Here is a 5,395-nt window from a genome sequence, read left to right as displayed (position 1 = left end):
AAGCTGCCTACTCAGCTGTCATCATATGACCCAGAGCCTCACTGGCAGATCTCAGTAACACAGATGGAGTCAATCCTGCTGCCATGTCTTCCGTAATGGCAGACTGAAACTTACAGAAACCATGAGCCAAGATACATCCTTCTTCTGCTCAGCTGTTTCTTTTGTTGTCCCAGTATCCAGAAGAAGAAACAGCATGCGTCTGTAACACGATCCAAACTGGAACATGAGCTAGCAGGATAAAGAAGGATAAAGAATTTACAATACATATTGTAAATTAAAATGCTGTATACACTCTCAACAGGTAGTAGAATGGGTTGCCATGGTATCGGCACAGGCAGAGGAAAGAGGAGTGATAGAAGTCCCCACATAGTCCAAGCTGGCTATGGTCACAGAGATGACTTCACTTTGGTGCTTCTCTTTGTACATATTATGCAATTATGACATGATTTACCAGTGTATCTGTTCACTTACACATTCATCTTTATTTCTCATGAAGATACTGGGAAGCCCCCTTATCTAACTATCTTGAGTGGTACAATAAATGCATTGGGAAGATTTTCAAACAAATGTTTTGGAGACAACCAAGTAGACAATTGAAACGGGATGAAGGAAACTCACTGTCTCTTAATGTGTCTTGCATAAACTGCAAAAACTACTCAGGAGAGAAGTGTTTGCTGGCTTTTTTACTAAGTCAGAACACTGGCAGAAAGCGGTGATGTTGTCCTTTGCAGCCCTGGGACCCAGGAGCCTTTGCTAACTGTGACCCAAAATCCAGATGCCAAAAAGGAAAGGTGAATCCTTCCAACTTTGTAAAATCATTATTTTTTTAAAGGGCAGATTCTATAAGTAAAGTCATAGGACAGATGACACACTGGGAAAAATATTTCTAGCTCATTTCACAGAAAAATCTGCTCATCTCCCAAATACACTGGCTATTGGTAGACAGTAGTTAGAAAATGGCCGGTTGTTTGTAGAAAAAAAAAAATGGGGAAAAGGACATTAACAGAAACCTCCCAAGGAGCAAACTAGCATTTAAATATGAAAAGTTTCTGGGCTTTACCTGTCAAAGAAGAAAACCAAATAAAAATGGCCCTGTGATGCCAGTTTTAAGCTGGCAGTTTAGCCAAACCTGAAGGCCCACATTAAAACCATAAGAGGACAGAGATGACTCATTGCCAAAGAGAATGGTTAGCTCCATGTCTCCTAGGGAAAGCAATTCACCAATACTTGCCAGAATCAAAAACATGTTCACTCCAGTGGCACTTATTGATGTTTAAAGTACTTAAACAAAATTCAGAATGACACAGAAAAGATTAGCATGGTCCCTGTGCAAGGATGACCTGCCAATCGATGCAGCGTTCAGTATTTGGAAACGTGCTTTTATCCACTGACCTAGGAATTCACTTTTGGGATTCTATAATATGTGGGTCTCATACTTGCACAATCATAGGTTAGCAGATTTTTTACTATGACTTTGATAGCAAATGATTTCAATATCATCCAACAAGGCCACTCACTTAAATAAATTATAATACAGCCACTCAGTGGACTATTATACAGCTACATTAAGAGAAAGAAATGGGGGGAAAGAAGCTATTTGTACACAAATGTGAAACTATTCAGAAGTACCTTAATGCATATTAATCTATTACTATATTCTGCTATAAAACAAAGAAATATCTTTATGGTTTAGTTTTGCTCTATCTGTATGAAGAATCACTAGGAGCACAAAGATATTCACAAAATGGCTATCCATGCACAGGAGTCTAGGTAACACATAAGAAACGAATAAAAATTCACTACTGATATTTCCCTAAAATGAAAGAAATTCTATTTCTAGATATTTGAATGAAACAACAGGAGGCAAGAACTCAAATGAATACTTCCACACTGAAGTTCATAACATTATGCACAATAACCCAAAGGCAGAAACAGCATGAATGCTCACCAGTGATTGGAAAGATAAATATGACTGTTTTTATATGTATGGCATATGCTTATATCATACACACATACACATACACACACACATACACACATCTATCATTTGGCCTTGAAAAGTAAGAAAATTCTGACACATATCACAACTTGAGTGACTATTTAAAGGTACAATGCTAGGTGAAATAAACAACACACAAAAGACAAATGTTTCAGGGTTCCATTTATATAATGCATTAGCAAGTTTCTCTGGAAGAACAGAAGTGATGTAATGAATACATACAAATGAGTTTAGTCCGTTGGTTTACTCATTGCCTGGGTAGCCCAACAGGCTGACTGCTCATTGCAAAAGCTGAAGCTTCAGCAACTCTTTGATCCCCAAGGCTGCACTACTCAGCAGTCCCAGTCTGGAGAAGTCCTGGAGAGCTGTTGGTCCTTAATCATGCTTGAAAGCCAGAGAAGTTGTGTTCTGATGGCTGAAAGGATGGCAGATGGCATAGTAACTTTGAGAGAAGACACACACTCACCAGAGAGGAGTGAAAGCATGACCAAAGCATCTCTGTTTGTCCCTCAAATCCCATTGTGTCTGGGCCACCATCAAGAAATAGCTTCACAAACCCACCCAGAAGTGTGTATCTTAATTGGTTCCAGATCCAGTAAAGCAGACAGCCAGGGTTATCCATCATATACAAGGCACCTAGAAGTGTCAAATTCATAAAGACAGAAAATAAGTTAGAACATACTGGAGGCTGACAAGAGGGAATGGAAGCTCCCACTAAAGTCTCAGGAAGATGGAGTGAGATGCAAACGGAGTGTGATGCTGGCCCCATAGCTGTGGGTGGTGTGCTTAAAATCATTTCTGCTGTGCTACCTATGTTTTTGTGTCTTTGCTTACAAACAAGGTCTTGTTGGGTAGTCCACACTGGTCTTGAACTCGGGATTCTCCTGGTCAGCCTCCTAAATGCTAAGATTACCATCACTGTGCCCAGCACACACACACACACACACACACACACACACACACACACACACATATATCTGCTGGGCGTACTGGTGGTATACACACACATACTACCAAACATATGCCATAATACCAAAAGAAATTGGCTGGTAATAAAGTTAGGAGTGTAAGTAGAAGATTCAGATCTGGGAGAGACACCACTCAACATATGTCTCCCGAACTATGTAAATATATTATGTAATTACCCAACAAGTCATTTCTGAAGAACCATCTGGACTTCTCAGATAACTTCTGCAATGTGAGTTTTTTTTTCTCAATGCAAATATTGCTTTTTTTTTTCATCCCAGTGCCTTAAAAAGCACCTACATCATTCTAAGACTGAGGAGACAAACTTCTACAGGCCAGAATATTAAGCAGTCCTGACTAACAAGTAAATTCCTCCTGTCAATCCAGAGAGGTGCAGATTGGGGCATCTGAGAAACCTTCTCTATCCTGGTCTTTGAGGGGTTGCTTACTCCACTGACCATATCTGCCTGATGACAGCCTCTTACACAGGGAGGCGAGACAGGCCAGTTCTGACTACTTCATTCTCTGAGATTTATACTCTTGCCAAAGCACCCCTGCTTTGCCTGTGATTGGTCTTCACTCCAGCTGTTTTTTAGTTATTTGAATTGGTCCTTTGAGACAGGGTCTTGCTAGATAGCCCAGGCTTAAACTTATAGCAATCCTCCTGCTTCAGCCTCTCGAGTTCTGGGACTATAAGTGTGTGATAACACACCATGCTTTACACTGACCTTTGATCATGTCCTCTTTCATCTGGCTCCTTTTGGGCTGCATTCCTTCCCTGCAGGGGAACTGCAGGGGAAAGAAAAGGGCTTTAGTTCTGCCCCACACCAGTCCTGTCCCCAGCTGACCAGCCTCCGCTTGAATGATTCCGTTCCAAGAAAGACAACCTCTACTGAAGGACCTGGTCCCAGTGCCATTGACACTCTTCCTTATGTTGCCCAGAGACTTAGACTCATCTGTCTAATTTCTTTTTCCAGAAACAGAAAAAGTAAATCTAATACCTGTTCAGCATGAGGTAGCTTTAGATACTTGAGAGTGACTACTTAGTAAATGGGCAGCGGCTCTAGGTTCCATCTCCAGCATCACAAAGAGCCAAAGCAAATCCCAAATCCTAGGGTAGGTGTCACAGGCTATGGCTTCCATCTTGTAGTGATTCACTCTCAGGCTTTCCCCTCCTCTCCCGATAAACCCAACTCTCAAATAAGTTTGCACTCACTACCGCCAGCACTCCTCTGGGCCCACAGCCAGGGAAGAGATAAATCCTTCCAACATTTGAGCAACCTAAGGAATAAGTCTTTTCCCTCCGAGCTGAACTTGGGCAGTCTATTGTACAGGTTAATTAATTTATTTATCTTGGTTGGTTTGGAGTTCTGCTTTGTTTGGTTTTGCTTTTTAAGATAGGGTCTCTGCCTACAGCCTTGGCTAACCTGGAGTTTACTATGTAGGACAAATTTGTAGCAATCCTCTTGTCTCAGCCTTGGGTTGGTGGTGTGGGATGACAAGTATGTATCAACATGCCTGGCTCAGCCTACATCTGGACTGCAGCTTCAGGACAGGCCCAGAAAAACAAAACCAAAGAAGTTGGAGGGAGGGACTGCTTGACCCAGAGACTCCAATAAGCTAGGCTGGACATTATATGTGTGAAATTACATTACATTGGAGGAGGGCATTTTTTGTATGGAATAATAACAAATGTGTGCCAAAGGGAAGGGAAAATTGTAGGAGATAACATCACACAATTCATACCTCGGCCTCTAGGGACAGTGGAATTCTGTCCTCTGTCTGCTGTGCCTCCACCTCAGATGGAGTAGCATCGTCCTGGCTCCTTCGTTGGCATCGTGTTCTCCTGACCCACAGAGGTAAGTGTCGTGAACAGTGTTCTAGGTATGATATCAACGGCCTAATGCCACCATCTTGAATAACAAAGTCGTCATAGTTAACTTTGGTGTTCTTTTCAGGGTTTTTTCCATATAAAAATACACATATTTTTTACTACGATCTTGAAGAGCTCTTTTTTTTTTTCTGAACAGCATAGACTTGTGTTGGTATCTAAGATGTGAAGAATGACATTTATCTAAAGGACAGACTGGCGTTGGTTTTATGTCATTATAAACAACGGGTTAGCATCAGAATAATTTTGTAAATAATATAGAAGAAGCAAATTGGACAGCTAAGAGGGATGGAAACTCCATTCAGACAGCAACGGGGTACATTTTGAACATTGCATATGTGTCAATTATTCACATATTCATGTATTTCAATCGCTTGTCTCTCTGTCTTCCCTTCCCTTCCTCCTGTCCTTCCCTTTCTCTCCTTTTCCATCCTCTTTCCTTCCTTTCTTGGCATCGTTGTTGCTGAGACAGGGTCTCACTGTATTACCCAGTTTGGTCTCAAACACACAGTCTTTCTACCTTGGTCTCCTATGTGCTA

The 5,395-nt window shown here is 41.3% G+C and overlaps 1 non-coding gene across 1 annotated transcript; it reads left to right on the top strand.

Annotated features, from left to right (window-relative positions):
• Positions 1 to 1,259: 1,259 nt before the first annotated feature.
• On the top strand, positions 1,260 to 1,370 carry LOC127665343 (U6 spliceosomal RNA). Its single transcript, XR_007973387.1, has one exon. It is a non-coding gene; the product is annotated as a U6 spliceosomal RNA (small nuclear RNA).
• Positions 1,371 to 5,395: the final 4,025 nt, after the last annotated feature.

The sequence above is a fragment of the Apodemus sylvaticus genome, chromosome 14 (genome assembly GCF_947179515.1).
Source record: "Apodemus sylvaticus chromosome 14, mApoSyl1.1, whole genome shotgun sequence".
Lineage (NCBI taxonomy): Eukaryota > Metazoa > Chordata > Mammalia > Rodentia > Muridae > Apodemus > Apodemus sylvaticus.
Note: the sequence above shows the minus strand (reverse complement) of the source record. Positions and strands in the feature narration are given on the sequence as shown.